We start from the raw sequence: 19,007 nt of genomic DNA, 5'->3' as shown, positions 1-19,007 counted from the left end.
ATCCAAAAAAAATATATAAATAAAAAATCAAAAAATTTTATTGTTTCATTTGTAGCACCGCTTTAAAAGATTTTCAAAATTTCATTAAAAAAAAGGAAGTTTAAAATGTGTAAATATTTCCTTGGTCTCTTTTCAAAAATAAATAATAAAATGAAAAACAAAGGATTTTATTTTTGTTTCCCCTATTTTGATCTGACCGAACTACGCCGGTTTGATTCTCGCACGGGGTGAGATACGTAGGCAACCCTCGGCGGGTCCAACCTCCCGTTTTTGCAGAAAAAAAAAACCTAGATAATTTTAATTTTTGAGTCTAATAAAGTTTATCACCCTAAATAAATGTGCAGGATGAGCACGATACAAAATGAACCGTTTTCAATAATGACCAAGATCCCTTTTGAGTTGCGATTATGGTGGAACGACTTAGGCAAGGAGGGGCAAGGCAAAGTGAGGAAATATCTGAAAAATCTCCCGGATTTACTAGACATTCAGCCTCGGGGCGATATTATCAGATCATTGGTCACTTACTGGGATTCAGCGCACAATGTATTCCATTTTTCAGACTTCGAACTCACCCCGACGTTGGAAGAAATAGCGGGATACATTGGGGGTGATGAAGCTCCGTTAAGGTTCAAGTACTTGATTGCACCTAGGGCCGTCACGATACACCGGTTTTTGGATTTTCTGAAAATACCCCGAACATTTCACCATCCAGATCTTGCCAAAGGTTTCTGCAGTCTCCATCTCATGTATGCTAGATACGGTCATGAAGGCGGTTTCAATAAGCCGGATTTCAAACTATGTAGTAAAGGCAACCGACAAAAGTGGGACGAACACAGACAGTTAGCTTTCATGACGGCCTTCTTAGGTCTTATAGTGTTCCCGAGGAAGGACGACAACATCGATCTAAAAATAACTGGGGTTGTCAGTACTTTGCTCACCCAAGATAAGAGTACTCTAGCGCCTATGATTATGGCTGACATTTTTCGGGCTCTCACTGCTTGTCGAGCCAGGGGCGACTTTTTCGAAGGATGTAACCTACTGTTGCAAATATGGATGACCGATCACTTATGCCGCCGCTCTCCGCTCTTGGGTTACGGTTCGCCTGAGAAGACTTCCATTGGAGAATTCTACACTAGAGTCAAAGGTTTCAATCTACCTGAGGGCGTCACATCATGGACCTCATTTTTCCGAACTCTCACTGCTAGCCAAATCCAATGGACGCTCGGATGGTTGCCTGTTGAGGAAATCATATACATGCCAGCAACCAGGCCCCACTTTCTGTTGATGGGACTTAAAATCATCCAACCCTACGCCTCATATCGGGTTCTGAGGCAACTTGGGAGGTATCAAGTGGTGCCGAAAGATGAAGATCTGAGTACCCAAGTGATTGAGATCAGTCCAGATGGTCGTTTCCCCGAAGAAGAAGTTCGCCAAATCTGGAGTGAGTGCCAACATCTGACGGCAAGAACTTGTGTGATGGATATAGCAAAAGGGGAAGCTGCCCCAGGGTATCACGCTTGGTTCAGAGGCGACCTGTCTTGCGAAAGACCAGCTAAGAGACCGCATCTCAAAGACTTTGTAGAATCATCCCAAGGGCAATGGAATTGGTTAGCGAAAGAAAAGGAGTATCGGGCAGAGATCGGTGATTTGAAGCTACAAATTGACAGTCTGAAGTTCAATAACAGCATACAAATCGCGGCGGGTCAAAGTGAAAAGAATAAATTGGTCCAAGAGAATGAAGAACTTAAGGCCCAAATCCAAAAATTGAGATTGTCTCTTGATGAACAGCCCAGAAGTCGATCAGACCAGCAGTTGATTAAGGGTTTAAAAAGAGAAGTCGCAGAGTGGCGAGATGGTTTAGAAGAATCGGGAAAGATTATGGCAAAGCTCAAGGCACAGTGGGGAATAAGAATAGAGAAGCATCGCCGACATTTGAACCAATCGAAATGCGACCACGAGAAAACTGTTGCCAAAATGAAGAAAGAGATGGCTATACTTGAGATCAAAGCAGCTGATCAGGCCAAGAATTTCCAAATTGAGAGCAGATACTGGTATGACTTATTAGCCCAGATGAAGTTAGAAGTACGGCGACTGAAGAATCAGCATATGCAGGATGCTCAGGTATTCAAGATATGTAGCGATCAGATAAAACGCCTACTCGTAGAGAAGAAGCAAACCAGGGATAGGATCAAGGCCATTGCCCATGCCATCACCAGACGATGTCTACGATGTGAGAACATGACCAGCGTTACCTTCCTCTCGGCGGTGATGGGTTATGTCAAGCAGACTATGCATGAGCTGGAACAACTTGAGAGGGATCTCACGCCTAGGACCGCGGCGAGGCCGAATGATGCCCCGCGGACACCAATTTTCAAAACCATAATGCACTCATAAGTCAAGTCTGTATCTTAGCATCTTCTGCCTGTTTTTCCCATCCGGGTGATTTTTAGTCTATTTTGAGTCTAGGTTTATTTTCAAAGTTTGCTCTTTCTTTTGCAAAATGTAGTTTGTAATAGACCATTTCAACAATAAAGAGGTTGCTTCTTTTACGCTCATTTGTGTTTTTCGAACTACGTAATGATCTGATTCACGTAGGCATCGTGATACGTAGGCAATCCTCATCGGATCCGGTCGCATTTCTTTTACTGCAAAATAAAATATAATAATAATAATAATAATAAAAAAGTAAAAAAAAAAACTAATAAGAGGAAAATGCCGGAATGACGCATGCTCTCGTAGCAAACATGTAGTAATCCACTTAACTGTATAGGTGCATCATGCCCAACGTGAGATTGACTATCTGTTATTTGCTGCAAATTAACCGTGCGTTTGTCGTTGAGTAATCCAGGGTTTTTGAAAAGACGGTTGGTTTGGTGAAAGTCTGGCCTCGCACTCATACTTCACGAGGTCAAGAAGAAGTGTTCAACTACCTGTTGTTAGGACCAGAAGCAGTACTCACACTTACTTCACCAGGTCAAAAGGAAGTGTGGAAATGTCTTCAGAAATTCCATTGCAAACAATCCCTGTTTCCGAGGAGAGCTCGATCTCAGCCGTCCTCACACCTGAATCCGCAACTGCGGAGGAAAATAGAATCCTACGGCTCCGCATGTTGGAAATGTTGGACGACTGGAATAATGGGAAAGAGCCGCCAAGTGTCGTCCCCGGGTTCCCTGAATTATTCTCCAGGTCAAGTGGGACTTCTAATGTCCCCATAAATTATCCTGCTACCCCATTCGGGTACCCAGCCACCTCAGCCTTCTCTGCTGGATCGCCTTCTGAGCCTCATCCCCGAATGTCAGCCACCGATGCAAGCATGAACATCTTTACTGGATCAACTTGCCCGATTACGGCACAGCCTACCATGTACAAACCAAACTTTGACTCATCCTCTTTTACATTCCAAGCACCATCGTTCTCAATGGAACCAACTAGGTTCGCTACCAGCACTAATCCTCTACCACCTCAGTGCGAGCTTGCACCCGGGCAGGATCAGAACCCCAGAATTACAGAACAAAATGAGATTGCCAAGAGAATGAGAAGCCTTGAACAAAGTTTGAAGAATATGCAAGGATTGAGCGGACAGAAGAGCGTCTCTTACGCCGACCTATGCATGTTCCCTCACGTGCACCTGCCAGCGGGTTTCAAGACCCCAAAGTTCGAGAAATACGATGGGCATGGTGACCCCATTGCACATCTTAAGAAATACTGCAACCAATTGCGGGGAGCCAGCGGAAAAGAAGAACTGCTAATGGCATATTTTGGGGAAAGTCTAGTAGGGATAGCCTCGGAATGGTATATGGACCAGGAAATGTCCCGATGGCATATATGGGATGATCTCGCCAGAAATTTTGTGAAACAATTCCAGTATAACATCGACATTGCGCTAGACCGAAATTCTCTGTCGAATTTGAAGAAGAAACCGTCAGAAAGCTTCAGAGAATATGTTATTAAGTGGCGTGAACAGGCGTCAAGAGTGAAGCCTCCCATGGATGAAGTGGAAATGGTCACTACTTTTCTCCAGGCTCAAGAGTCTGACTATTTCCAAAACATGATGTCAGCCATGGGTAAGCCATTCGCGGAAGCGATCAAGATTGGAGAGATGGTGGAAAATGGTCTGAAAACAGGTAGGATTCTGAGTCAAGCATCCATAAGGGCAACCTCCCAGGCCGTCCAAAGCGGGTCCGGAGGAATGACAAGAGGGAAGAAGAAAGAAGAAACGACTATGGCAGCCTCGGAAGCAAGGGAGTATCGTCATCCCAGGACCCGTTTCCCGGAAAGAACCCCACAACACTACTACCCCCACTCAAATTTGACATATGCTCATCAACCTTATATGGTCATGAATGCCCAGCCTTATGCCCATCCACCACAACAAGCCAACCAAGGCCCAGCTCCACCTCCCAGAAATCAGCCTCCTTACCGCAACCACTATAACCCACAACCCCCGCAGAATAACTTCCGCCCTCAAGAGCCACCCCGAAGGCGGACTTTCACACCCATCGGTGAACCATACTCAACTTTGTTCCCGAAGCTAGTCCAGTTGGGTTTCTTGCAACCAATCCCTCAAACAAGGCAAAACCCGACGTCACCTTCTTACAAAGCTGGAGTCAGATGCACCTATCATTCAGGGGCCGAGGGACATGATACAAATGACTGCTGGTCGTTGAAAAGAGTGGTCAAAAATTTGATAGAGCAAGGGAAAATAGTGCTAAGGGACGAGGAGATCCCGAATGTAACTAACAATCCATTACCTACTCACAATAATGGGCCGCTGATCGGAATGATTTGTGAAGACAAAGAGTTCGACCCTGCTCTGAAAGCCATAATTGCCATTGTCGATACGGGGAAGAGGCCCGAAACAGACCAGAAACCAGAAAAGGGGGAGGAGGCCAAAGCTATAAAGAAAGAGCCTGAAAAGAAGGTGGAGAAGAAAATGTTACCGGTAAAGGATGGAGTTCTTTACATACCACGAGGTCGAGCTGAGAAGACGCAGAACTTCAGAATCAAAAAGACAAAACCTATGTACGTGCCGAAAGGGGCCTATGTGGTCCGGGGGACGATTCAACCACCTCGGCTGAATGAGCCAGTGGTTATCGGACGCGTGCCACAAAAGCCAATGACCAACCCGTCCACAGTGCCGTGGAATTATCAAAAGACTTTGGTAATGTACAAAGGTAAAGAGGTCATGGGAGAACTTCCGGAAAATACTTTCATTGGAAGGTATTCAAATACCCAAGAACTGAACAACGCCACACAAAGGCGCTTCCCGCCAAAGAAGCTCGTAAGTGTTGAAGAAGCAGAAGTGTTCTTCCAACAAATGAAAATGCCAGATTATGAAGTGATAGATCAACTGCGCAAGTACCCCGAGCAAGTGTCCATGCTGTCATTGTTAATGAGGTCGACCGAGCATCAAAAGATCTTACTAAAGACCCTGAATGAAGCATATGTGCCAGTTGAAACCTCGGTAGAACAATTAGAGCGGATGACAGAAAGATTCTTCGCCGTCAACCAAATCTCTTTCAGCAAGAACGATCTACCCCCGGAAGGAGCGGCACACAACAAGGCTTTGCATCTAACAGTTAAATGCGAAGACTATTATGTCAAGCGGGTAATGTTAGATGGGGGCTCAGGCGTTGACATTTGCCCGCTCTCCACGCTACAAAGAATGGAAATTGGGATCGGAAGAATCCGACCCAACAATGTCTGCGTAAGGGCTTTCGACGGCATCAAGAGAGATACCATGGGAGAAATAGACCTGTTGTTAGTCATAGGACCAGTCGAATTTCAAGTAACCTTCCAGGTGCTCGACATGGATACATCCTACAATTTTCTCCTTGGCAGACCTTGGATCCATGCGGCAGGAGCCGTGCCTTCCACTCTTCACCAGATGGTGAAGTTCGAGTACGAAGACCGAGATATCGTGGTCCATGGGGAAGATGAGCATGCCATTTATCGGGACCCATCCATCCCATATCTGGAACCGAGAGAAGGGAGCGAACATATGGTCTATCAAGCTTTTGAGATTGTACTGGTAGAGCAGCACGAAGAGGGAATACCCTGCCCCCAGCCTTTCTTGTCTAACGCCTCGGTTATGGTGGCCAAAGAGATTATCCGGCACGGATTTAGGCCAGGAAAGGGGCTTGGACGAACCCTTCAGGGAATAACAGAACCCATTACCTTGCCAGTCACCAAGAAACCTTTTGGACTAGGTTTCAAACCTACTCCAGCAGACGAAGAGTGGGCAAAGAAAAGGAAAAATGAGGGTTGGAAGTTACCTCGACCACTGCCGGATTTATATGCAACTTTCATCAGGCCAAGGTACGCCGAAGAAGAAGATGATGAGGTCTTCACAGCTGAGGAAATCGAGGAGATATGTGGGGCGACGAGAGAGATGCTCTACGAGATCCACATGGTTCAACCAGGTGAAGGCACAAACACTGCTGAGATGATGTACGTGGGGCCAAATGCCAAATTTCAAAACTGGGAGGCCACGCCATTCCCGACTAGACGGAAGTCCGGGTAGACCTGTCCTGCCACCTTTCCTGTGTCACAAGTTGTCTCCAGGACATAACTTGAACGTTTTCTTCCTTTCAATTGTTGTTTTGAATTCCTAAGTTGTAAACATTGTTGTCTTCCAACTTTCCAAAGAAAATGAAAAAAAATCGTCATTGCTTTCCCATTCTTTTTTTTTTTTTTTTTCTGATTTTGTCATTTTTCCTTTTATCTTTCTTTTCAGTTATAATAATGCGTCTTTAAATATGACATGCTTGCGGACTTCACGCCCAGATCACAACGAGCTATTTAACTGCGAATTAATGAACCCATAACCAGAATATGATGCGGAAGAAGCTTTTAGGAAAATAAACCGAGAGTTGGAATATTTTGAGAATAAACCTAAGCCAAATCTGAATGACAGCTAACCGGTTAATTTAGGAACTCCTGAAGAAATCCGGGAGACCAAAATAAGCATTCACACGGACAAGAAAATGCGAGAGGCGATAATTCAACTTCTTTTTGAATTTAAAGACGTGTTTGCTTGGTCATATGATGACATGTCGGGTCTAGGTGTTGATCTAGTGGTTCATAAATTGCCGATTCATCCTGATTGTCCTCCAGTTCAACAAAAGCAACGAAAGTTCAAAACTGAGGTCAGTGACAAGATTAAAGAGGAGATCACCAAACAATTGAAAACGGGAGTGATTCGGGTAGTCCAGTATACAACTTGGTTGGCAAATGTGGTTCTAGTACCGAAAAAGGACGGGAAAACTCGGGTATGTGTAGATTACCGAGATCTGAACAGAGCAAGTCCTAAAGATAATTTCCCGCTGCCCCACATCCACATCCTCGTTGATAATTGCGCCAAACACGAGATACAGTCTTTCGTAGATTGTTACGCTGGGTATCATCAGGTATTGATGGATGAAGAGGACGCCGAGAAAACTGCCTTCACCATGCCTTGGGGCACCTACTGTTACCGGGTCATGCCATTTGGTTTGAAGAATGCTGGGGCTACTTACATGAGGGCCATGACTGCCATTTTTCATGACATGATGCATCAGGAAATAGAGGACGCAGGATAATCACATCCAAGACTTGAGGAAATTCTTCGAGAGATTAAGGAAGTATGACTTGAAGCTGAACCCAGCCAAATGTGCTTTCGGAGTTTCGTCGGGCAAACTTTTGGGCTTCATCGTAAGCAGGAGAGGTATCGAGCTAGATCCAACTAAGATAAAATCCATCAGAGATTTGCCTCCCCCGAGAACAAAGAAAGACGTGATGAGTCTGTTGGGCAGGTTGAACTACATCAGTTGGTTTATTGCCCAGCTGACAAGCACGTGTGAGCCCATATTCAAGCTGTTAAGGAAAGATGCGGCGATTAAATGGACAACTGAGTGTCAAGAAGACTTTGATAAAGTCAAAGAATACCTTTCGAATCCCCCAGTCTTGGTCCCTCCAGAACCAGGGAGGCCACTTTTCTTGTATCTAACAGTCTTGGAGAACTCTTTCGGTTGCATCCTCGGGCAACACGACATAACCGGAAAGAAGGAGCAAGCAATCTACTACTTGAGCAAGAAATTCACCGGCTACGAGGCCAAATATACTCTGCTGGAAAGAACATGTTGCGCTCTGACGTGGGTTGCTCAAAAGCTGAGACATTATCTCCAAGCCCACACTACTTTCCTCATAAGCAGGCTGGATCCTTTGAAATATATATTTCAGAAACCGATGCCTACTGGGAGACTGGCCAAGTGGCAAATCCTGCTTACCGAATTCGACATAGTCTATGTCACTCGCACGACAATGAAAGCCCAGGCGCTAGCAGATCATTTGGCCGAAAATCCGATCTATGAGGAATACCAGCCATTGAGTACCTACTTTCCAGATGAAGAAGTAAATGCCGTAGAGGTGGTCTCGGAGGACGCTCATGTTTGGAAGATGTTCTTTGATGGAGCCATGAATGCCAAAGGTGTAGGAATTGGGGCAATTTTGATCTCGCCTTCCGGTCAGCATTATCCCGCCACAGCTAGACTGCGTTTCTTTTGCACAAATAATACAGCTGAGTATGAAGCCTGCATCATGGGCATGCATATGGCAATCGATCAGGATGTCGAAGACTTACTGATTATGGGAGATTCTGACCTGATTATCCGACAAGTCCAAGGTGAATGGGAAACTCGGGATGTCAAACTTATCCCATACCGACAGCATGTGGAGGACCTCAACAAGCGCTTTACATCAATAGAGTTCAGGTATATCCCGAGGTGTCACAATGAACTGGCAGATGCACTTGCTACTTTGGCTTCAATGCTACCCTACCCGGGCAACGCCCACGTCGATCCTTTGGAAATCCAAATCAAGGAAAGACACGGTTACTGCAATGTAATCGAAGCGGGATCAAATACGCAACCTTGGTACCATGACATCAAGAGGTTCCTGAAGATACAAGAATACCCCGAGCACGCTACTGGAGATCAAAAGAGGACCATTAGGCGACATGCAAGTGGTTTCTTTCTGAGCGGTGAATTGTTATATAAGAGGACCCCAGACCTCAATCTCCTAAGATGTGTCGATATCGAGGAAGCGAGGAAAATCATGCACGAAGTACACGCAGGTGTGTGCGGACCTCACATGAACGGGTATGTCTTAGCAAAGAAAATCCTTCGAGCAGGTTATTACTGGATGACCATGGAAAAGGACTGCTTTAGCTTCGTTCGGAAGTGTCATCAGTGTCAGATGCACGGTGATTTGATTCATGCGCCTCCCACAGAACTGCATCCCATGTCTGCGTCTTGGCCATTTGTCGCCTGGGGCATGGACGTCATTGGACCAATCGAGCCAAAGGCTTCAAATGGACACAGATTTATACTGGTTGCCATAGACTACTTCACAAAATGGGTAGAGGCTGTCACTCTCAAGTCGGTCACTAAAAAAGCTGTAGTGGATTTTGTACACTCAAATCTTATCTGTCGTTTCGGTATTCCTGCGACTATCATTACAAATAACGCAGCAAACTTGAACAGTCACTTGACGGGAGATGTATGCGAGCAATTCAAAATAACGCATAGGAATTCTACTCCTTATCGGCCAAAGGCCAATGGCGCTGTAGAAGCGACAAACAAAAACATCAAGAAGATTTTGAGGAAAACAATCCAAAGTTCCCGACAGTGGCATGAGCAGTTACCATTTGCATTATTGGGGTATCGCACTACGGTACGCACATCGGTAGGAGCGACTCCTTATCTTTTGGTTTATGGGACCGAGGCTGTAATACCGGCAGAGGTAGAAATTCCTTCGCTTCGAACCATTGTCGAAGCGGAAATCGAAGACAGCGAGTGGGTCAAGACTCGGTTAGAGAAATTGACTTTGATTGATGAAAAGCGAATGGCCGCGGTTTGTCACGGACAGTTGTACCAACGAAGAATGGCCCGCGCTTACAACAAGAAAGTCCGACCCAGGAATTTCGAAGTAGGTCAGCTGGTACTGAGGCGTATTCTGCCGCATCATGAGGAAGCCAAAGGGAAGTTTGCTCCAAATTGGAAAGGCCCATACATCATAAGGAAGATATTGCCAAGAGGAGCGTTGTATTTAGGTGATATCGAGGGAAATGACCCCGAAACAGCAGTAAATGCAGATGCAGTCAAGAGATACTACGTCTAAATTATACTCCAGTGGTCCTGACACATTTGAAAATGACGAAGGTTTTATTCCCCACTACTCCCAAACACTACCCAATTCTCTCTACAAACCTTTGGCCGCTTACGAAAAAAAAAAATTTGATAGAGGCCTGAACTACGTTTGACTTGATTCCGAAAGGATACGTAGGCAGCCTCTCCCTGAGGTTCAGTCACACCAACAATAAAATCCCATTCACCCTGAAATTGAAACCGGGGCACGTCGAGAAGTTTAGAAGTTAGTATCATCTACCTCTCTTTACCAAGCACAAGCCTTCAGATCAATTATCAAAGATAGTGGGAAACCAATAAGCGTCACAAATGGAGACCGCCACACTCTGAATTGAGAGAGATAAAATGAGAGAGTCTCGTCGGTGAAAACCTTCGGGCACCACAAGACGACGGGAGTAGAGAAACCAAAATGAGAGAGCTTGTTTAGTAAAAACTCACAAAGAGTGCTATCAAGCGATGACATGAAGAGAAATGAGAGAGGTCAGCCGGCGAAAACCCGCAAAGGGCGCTGTTGGCCGAAAGAGTGACCCCACCCAAGGAGGTTTCGGCAAAGTTCTACCAGGTTTGGAATCACAGATCCATTCTGGTTGAGGGAAACGCAAGCTCATGGAAAGTCAGGCGTCCAGTCCAAAGAGCATGTCATATCATTTAAAGCCAGCATTATCTTCCTCAGATAAGTCTTTCTCGTCCCGAAGGGGGCACTTCTTTTCTGAAATTCGTTTTATCTTTTCTTTGTTTTTCTTCGAATCTCTTTTATGTTTAAGCCCAAGTTCTAGATGTACCGGAAAGGACAGGTGGCAGGTTTGGTTGCACGGAATTCCGTTTCATGAAGGAAAACGCCTCGTTTCATTGGTACGTTTGTCCAAGCCTGATGAATCATGATGTTTGATGGCGTTCAAAGTAAAGAGGAAAAAGAGAAATTTCCCCCAGCAAGTCCGCCTTCGGACGAATCCCCACAGAGTCTTCCTTTGTACAATCCCCCACAAAGTCTCCCCAATATATAAAAAAAAAATCCCCGTTGGAATTTCCCCAGCACATCCCCAACGAGTCCCTTTGTAAAAATTCCCCAACAAGCTTACCCCAACCAAGCCTAGAAAGCCCGCTTCGAAACAAATCCCCAGCATGCCCCATTGTACAAAAATCCACACAAAGAATCCACTTTGTAAATATTCCCCCATAGGGTTTCCTTTGTACAAATCCCCACAGAATACCTCCAATAAAATCCCCGTTGAGAACCTCCAAGCAAAACGGGACACAAAAAAAAAAGAGAAAATAAAAAAGAGCCTTACGAGTCAAATCATCACAGAATCAGGAAATACAAGCCTGAGCGGTCTAAAGGGTTTCGGCATATGAATCAAATCAATGGCGGGACTTCGCAACAGAAATGAAGACGCAACAAAGCAACCGGGAACGATCAAGGTCACCAAACCGACCGTCATTTCCGAACTAACAATTGTTCTTTGTCTGAAAAGTTGAAACAGGTGTAATCCAAGACAACCGTGCAAGAAGCAGGTGTCGCCCAAAGAAGAAGGTACATGGGTACAAGAAATATTTTGGCAATAAGGAATTCACTCGAAAGGTAAGTTTCCACGAAACTCCCTTTTATCTTCTACTAAAACAAGAAAATCCAAAAAAAGAGGTCGGTTAGTATTCTCGAACTTTATCCCCAACCAGTCAGCATTAAGGTTTTAAACCCTAAACTGAGCCTTTTCCTGCAATCAACATTGGGGTTTTAAACCCTAAACTGAATTTTTCCTTTAATCAGCATTAGGGTTTTAAACCCTAAACTGAATTTTTCCTTTAGTAAGCATTAGGGCTTTAAACCCTAAACTGAACTTTTTCCTTTAATCAGCATTAGTGTTTTAAACCCTAAACTGAACTTTTCCTTTTAGTCAGCATTAGGGTTTTAAACCCTAAACTGAACTTTTTTCATTCAGCCAGCATTAGGGTTTTAAACCCTAAACTGAGCTTTTCCATGCAATCAGCATTAGGGTTTTATACCCTAAACTGAATGTTTTCTTTAGTCAGCATTAGGGTTTTAAACCCTAAAACTGAATTGTTCCTTTAGTCAGCATTAGGGTTTTAAACCCTAAACTGAACCTTTTTCCATTCAGCCAGCATTAGGGTTTTAAACCCTAAACTGAGCTTTTCCATGCAATCAGCATTAGGGTTTTAAACCCTAAACTGGATTTTTCCTTTAATCAGCACTAGGGTTTTTAAACCCTAAACTGAATTTTTCCTTTAGTCAGCATTAGGGTTTTAAACCCTAAACTGAACTTTTTTCCATTCAGCCAGCATTAGGGTTTTAAACCCTAAACTGAGCCTTTTCCTGCACAGCATTAGGGTTTTAAACCCTAAACTGAATTTTTCCTGCAATCAACATTAGGGTTTTAAACCCTAAACTGAATTTTTCCTTTAATCAGCGTTAGGGTTTTAAACCCTAAACTGAATTTTTTCTTTAGTCAGCATTAGGGTTTTAAACCCTAAACTGAACTTTTTTCCATTCAGCCAGCATTAGGGTTTTAAACCCTAAACTGAACTTTTTTCCATTCAGCCAGCATTAGGGTTTTAAACCCTAAACTGAGCCTTTTCCTGCACAGCATTAGGGTTTTAAACCCTAAACTGAATTTTTCCTGCAATCAGCATTAGGGTTTTAAACCCTAAACTGAATTTTTCCTTTAATCAGCGTTAGGGTTTTAAACCCTAAACTGAATTTTTTCTTTAGTCAGCATTAGGGTATTAAACCCTAAACTGAACTTTTTTCCATTCAGCCAGCATTAGGGTTTTAAACCCTAAACTGAGCCTTTTCCTGCAATCAGCATTAGGGTTTTAAACCCTAAACTGAATTTTTCCTGCAATCAGCGTTAGGGTTTTAAACCTTAAACTGAATTTTTCCTGCAATCAACATTAGGGTTTTAAACCCTAAACTGAATTTTTCCTTTAATCAGCGTTAGGGTTTTAAACCCTAAACTGAATTTTTTCTTTAGTCAGCATTAGGGTTTTAAACCCTAAACTGAACTTTTTTCCATTCAGCCAGCATTAGGGTTTTAAACCCTAAACTGAGCCTTTTCCTGCAATCAGCATTAGGGTTTTAAACCCTAAACTGAATTTTTCCTTTAATCAACATTAGGGTTTTAAACCCTAAACTGAATTTTTCCTTTAATCAGCGTTAGGGTTTTAAACCCTAAACTGAATTTTTTCTTTAGTCAGCATTAGGGTTTTAAACCCTAAACTGAACTTTTTTCCATTCAGCCAGCATTAGGGTTTTAAACCCTAAACTGAGCCTTTTCCTGCAATCAGCATTAGGGTTTTAAACCCTAAACTGAATTTTTCCTGCAATCAGCGTTAGGGTTTTAAACCTTAAACTGAATTTTTCCTGCAATCAGCACTAGGGTTTTAAACCCTAAACTGAATTTTTCCTTTAGTCAGCATTAGGGTTTTAAACCCTAAACTGAATTTATTTTTCCATTCAGCCAACATTAGGGTTTTAAACCCTAAACTGAGCCTTTTCCTGCAATCAGCATTGGGGTTTTAAACCCTAAACTGAATTTTTCCTTTAATCAGCACTAGGTTTTTAAACCCTAAACTGAATTTTTCCTTTAGTCAGCATTAGGGTTTTAAACCCTAAACTGAATTTTTTTTCCATTCAGCCAGCATTAGGGTTTTAAACCCTAAACTGAGCCTTTTCCTGCAATCAGCATTGGGGTTTTAAACCCTAAACTGAATTTTTCCTTTAATCAGCACTAGGGTTTTAAACCCTAAACTGAATTTTTCCTTTAGTCAGCATTAGGGTTTTAAACCTTAAACTGAACTTTTTCCATTCAGCCAGCATTAGGGTTTAAACCCTAAACTGAGTTTTTCCATGCAATCAGCATTAGGGTTTTAAACCCCTATGCTGAGCTTTTTCCTTGCAATTAGCATTTGGGTTTTAAACCCTAAGCTGAACTTTTCCCCCAGCTAGTCGGTATTAGGGCTCCAACCCTGAATTGAGTATTTTTATCTTCCTTCATCAATTTTATGAACTTTCTGGCGAATAATTCACGAAATTTTCCTAGTGAAACTGGGGCAGAAAATTTCGTTCGTTTGTTTGTTTTTCTCCCGCAGGTCTAACCTCGAGCCACACGGATCGAAACGACCCACGAAGTGAGTCTCAACTCAGAATCAAAAAAAAAAGAAAAGAAAAAGACAAAAAGAAGATGTCCCGAGATATCGGAGTTAAATGGAATGCGGATCGACTCCAACATTGGATTAAGATTCAAAACTCTGCCAGTCACGCCTCACTCAGCATCCCAGAGAATAAGCAAGCACCTACAACTCGCAAGCATCAAGATTCGGATCGAAGTCTCCAAGCAAAATCAGCTAAGACCCATGATCAAGTCGCAAAAGAATCATAGATAGGGATCTTGTAACTAGCAGTTGACATGCATATAAGTATTTAAGTTCAGTTTCAATTTTTCTTTAGTTGTAATAAGGCGGTCAGTAAAGTAGTGGTGACTACAGCAACAGCAGTAACAGCAAGCATTGCAGTCCCATGGTAGTCCCAGCTACCGAAACTTCCCGAACTACATTGACCTGATTCCTGTTTAGCCCGGGATATGTAGGAAATCTTTGAAGCAAGATTCGGTCAAAACTTTCAAAACATGCTTCACGCGGAGTAGTCCATAGGCAAAAATCGCTTATATCCGCTCACTTTATCTTTGCACGAAAACTCTTCGTGTTTCCGAACAAAAAGGGGCAGCTGTGAGCACGTGATTTTTGTTTTACGCGACAATCGCTCCAAAAGAAATAAAAATAATAACAAATGGTCCTACTGTACAATTTTTGAAATTTTGCATGGAACTTTGTAATTATTTATGATATTTTTGCCCATTTTTTTATTTTATTAAAACAAAATACAAAAAATGTATGTGTCATGCGTAATTTGAACCGTAATCCGGTTGTTAAATGAGAAAACCATAAATAGGCATTTTTGTCCATGATTGTTGTTTTGTTTGATTTTACCTGCTTCAAATATTTTAATATGTGTGTGCAAATAATTGTATTAAGTGTCTATTTAATTTTAAATTTGATTTACTTAGTCTTTGTTTTTTTTTAAAAAAAAATGTAATAATAATAATAAAAGATAAGTGTAGAATTGGTTTGAAAATCAGTTTGGGCTGATTTTCATTTTAATTCAGGGCCCAAACGAACAATCCAACCCAAATTACCCGGTCCAGTCCAGTTCAGCCCCTAACCATCCAAACGACACCGTTTAATCCAGTATGATCTGGGTCGTTGATCTCAGATTGATCAACGGCCAAGATCTCACACCCCATAACCCACTAATGAACCCGACCCATTCCACCCGAACCAACCCTGACCCTTACTAAGCCAAACGACACCGTTCCACTTAAGCCCTCAGATCCAGGCCGTAGATCTTGATTGATCTAACGGTTGAGATCAAGCCATCCACCCCGTATATAAACCCTTCCCCCTTTCACCCCACGCCCTAATCCAAACCCCCCCCTGCCTTAGGTCGTCTTCACCAGACCCTTCCCCTCCAAACCCTAGCCGCCCCTGTATTCTTCACCATGAAAGCCGGCGGCATGAACGCCGGTGACCTCCACCTTAACACCATAGAACCCCCCACAACCCTGAACATGGATCTGTCAACCGCTTAACTCGAATCCCTTCCCACCTTCTCGAATATTCATTTGAAGATTCAAGTCGGAACCTAACTTACACCGTTTGCCCTCAACTTCACACCAGACACTCCCCAGACCCCCTCGTGACCAAACCATGCTTGGTTTGGTCCGAATCTGACCAGGGAAGCATGAATCCCGGATCTAATTTTTGGAACCTTAGGGTTCCTCGTCACTGGTCTGTATCTCGTTTAAACCAAGAGATTAAGGTCTAATGGACCTTAATCGAAGTGTTTCTCATCTGAGAAACACTTTGATTAAAGTCCGTTCAGCCTTAAGAAAGGTCTGTTCGAGTCCAAGCTAAGGTTTTTGATTTTTCGGGATTTAAGGTGAGTTTTGCTTTCTTTTCTTTATTTGTTTTAGTCCATGTGATTGTTTAAAAGGCTGTTCATGTTTTGTGAAATTTGTGTTTCGAATTTTACCAACTGTGTCCTGTCCACCTTGCCTGAACCTCTGCGTTTGATTGAGTCCTTCTTCTACTTGTTCCGATAATGCGTATGTATGTATGTGTTGTGCAATTAGATGAATTTCAAATTTGAACCGATTAACTGACTCCTCGAGTACAATTCTATTTGGTCAGTACAATTCAAATCATGTGTCGATACTGTTAAATGTCTGATTTTTGGCTACGATTGTGCATGTTATGATTAATATAGTCGAGTCGACATGTGTCGTCAATTAGTTTCAACTGTCTGAACAATAACAAATCGATTTGCTTCTGTTAAACATTGCCTGAATCAATTAAAAACTAAGTTTAGTTACTTATAGTTGTTAATGTGATTTCAGAAACCTAAGGTTTGGTCTGTAATTGCAATCTGAATTGATGGCATGTGCACTTGTGCACAACATGTGCATAAAGGCCCTTTTTGAATTAAAATAGTTTTGACAGCATATGCTGTCAGACTACATTCTGATGCCCATATTCTGCTTTAGTTCAGAAATATTAAACCTTACTTAAAAGTAAGTCTGCCAGGGAATATCATGGGGTTGTGTTCTTATTTAAATAGTAAGTGGAATCTGAAAATAGGATAGCACGTGGGAGGGTGTTCTGATTGTCTAAAACAGGCTGTTAAAAGGGTGATTGGAGGCTTATAAAAGGAGGTCTTCCATCAGTTTAAGGGGATCAGAAAAAGGGACACCTGATATTAGAGAGACATTAGGAGAAGATAAGATAAGAGAGGGAGGAGGAAGATAGGGATACACCTGAAGAGAGATACACACAAAAGGGAAGCTGAAACCAAACAGAATCAGTTTCTAAGTGAGAAAGAGAGTTTATTTTGGAAATCAGGAGGGGGAATTTAGAAAAGAAATTCTTTGTTCGACTGGAAACACTACTTTTCCTCATCCTTTCGTGTCTGAAGTCCAGTATCCAGTTTGTTTTGTTTCTATCAGATTTTAAGATTTTCCCTCTGAGTTTTGAAAAGATCAAATATTGATTATTGCACCATTGGTTTACTGCTTTGGTCTGTTGGTCTGGGATTGTCATTGCTGCTGTATTGCTTTGTTTGTTACTACCATTCTTGTGCTGCTGCTGCTGACTCTTCTGCTTCCACTTCTTCTTTGCATTTCAGTATCCAGGTACACATTTCAAGTCCCATATTGGTGTAACTATAACAGTCTGAAAGCATGAAATGAAAGATGGAGAAGTTTAAATGTCTGTTGTAATACTCATGGCATGTTGATTTCTTTCTATATATATGATTAGTTTGTAAATTTCAATAGCAGGAAAAGATCAGTTTGGTGCTTAGCTGAGTTCTAGTCTCTTGCGTCTTAGTTTATAGTTGTTTGTTAGTACGAGATGTAATGGTACAATATGTAGAATGCATGGATAATTGACATAGAATTTTTGACCGGATTCCTGTTTAACTATAATGACATGCATAGGATAGAATATTTCCACCTTACACAATGATGTTCTGTTTTACTTTAGTTCTTTTATCAGGACCCGCTAGGCAGTATATAGGAGCACGTTCGAATCCCCATTAGCAATAATGTCTAGTGTTCAATTCCCTTAATCTAGCCTAAAATAAGTCTAGTTAAGTTCAATTCAAGAAATGTTTGGATACAAGTATAGCATTTGGTCAATCTCGCATGCTTCACAAGGTATGACGCCTCTTCACTTTGTAAATAATTAAGTAGAAAATTGATAAGAATCCAGGTTAGGCCAAAGCATATAATTAAATTAGCATGTACCTTTCCTTCTAGTTTTAGGGACAAACATAATAGAAATGTAGTCACTTTAGGATATCCCTTCTAAAATAGAGACGAGCCTCGCCAAATAAAAAATGTAATTGCGAGGCCCTCAATAACTAACCATAATAAACATTTAGAATTCAGGACAGGCCGTTTAGTGAATCTCATGACCTTTCTCCAAAAAATAATAACGCGTTAGACTCTTTAGGCGCGGCTTAATTAAATTATATTCTTAAATTCGGGTGCACATTGATGTGACCCAAATCCAAATCTCAACGGAGTCAAAATGTGTTGACGATCACGGGTGCATTGATTGTGACGTGGTTCGAGATGCATTTTCACTACGTTGCAATTCTATAAAAATAAATGATAATAATAAAAGCGGTTTAAACTTAATAAAAGCACGTAAGTCATAACATGTATTTAAATCAGATATTTAGTCATTATAACAATTTAAGCGACCGTGCTAGAACCACGGGATTCGAGGGTGCCTAACACCTTCCCTCGGGTCAACATAATTCCTTACTTGGAATTTCTGGTTCGCAGACTTCATTTGGAAAAGTAGAAAATTTCCTCGATTTGGGATTCAAGATAAACCGGTGACGTGGGACACCAAAAGCCAAACCTTTCCCAAGTGGCGACTCTGAATTAAATAAATAATCCCATTTCGAATATTGTCACTTAAATTGGAAAAACTCCCCTCGCGCATTTAACCCTTCGGGGCGGGCGCGCAAAAAGGAGGTGTGACACTTAGGAAATACTAAATTCCTACCTACACCATCACTATTTGAAACACATGTCATTGCCTTCTCATCATCATTGTCGCTAATGAGAAGAATAATTAAAGGCACACTTTGCCAGGTACTGTGTCTTAGTTATTCTTGGTGGAAGTTCTATTGCATGTCTAATAACGTCATAAACCTCTTCTAATAATCGTTCGGCAATCTAA

This window comes from Nicotiana tabacum, chromosome 20 (genome assembly GCF_000715075.1).
Source record: "Nicotiana tabacum cultivar K326 chromosome 20, ASM71507v2, whole genome shotgun sequence".
Classification (NCBI taxonomy): domain Eukaryota; kingdom Viridiplantae; phylum Streptophyta; class Magnoliopsida; order Solanales; family Solanaceae; genus Nicotiana; species Nicotiana tabacum.
The sequence above is the reverse complement of the archived record's forward strand: the minus strand, read 5'-3'. Positions refer to the sequence as shown.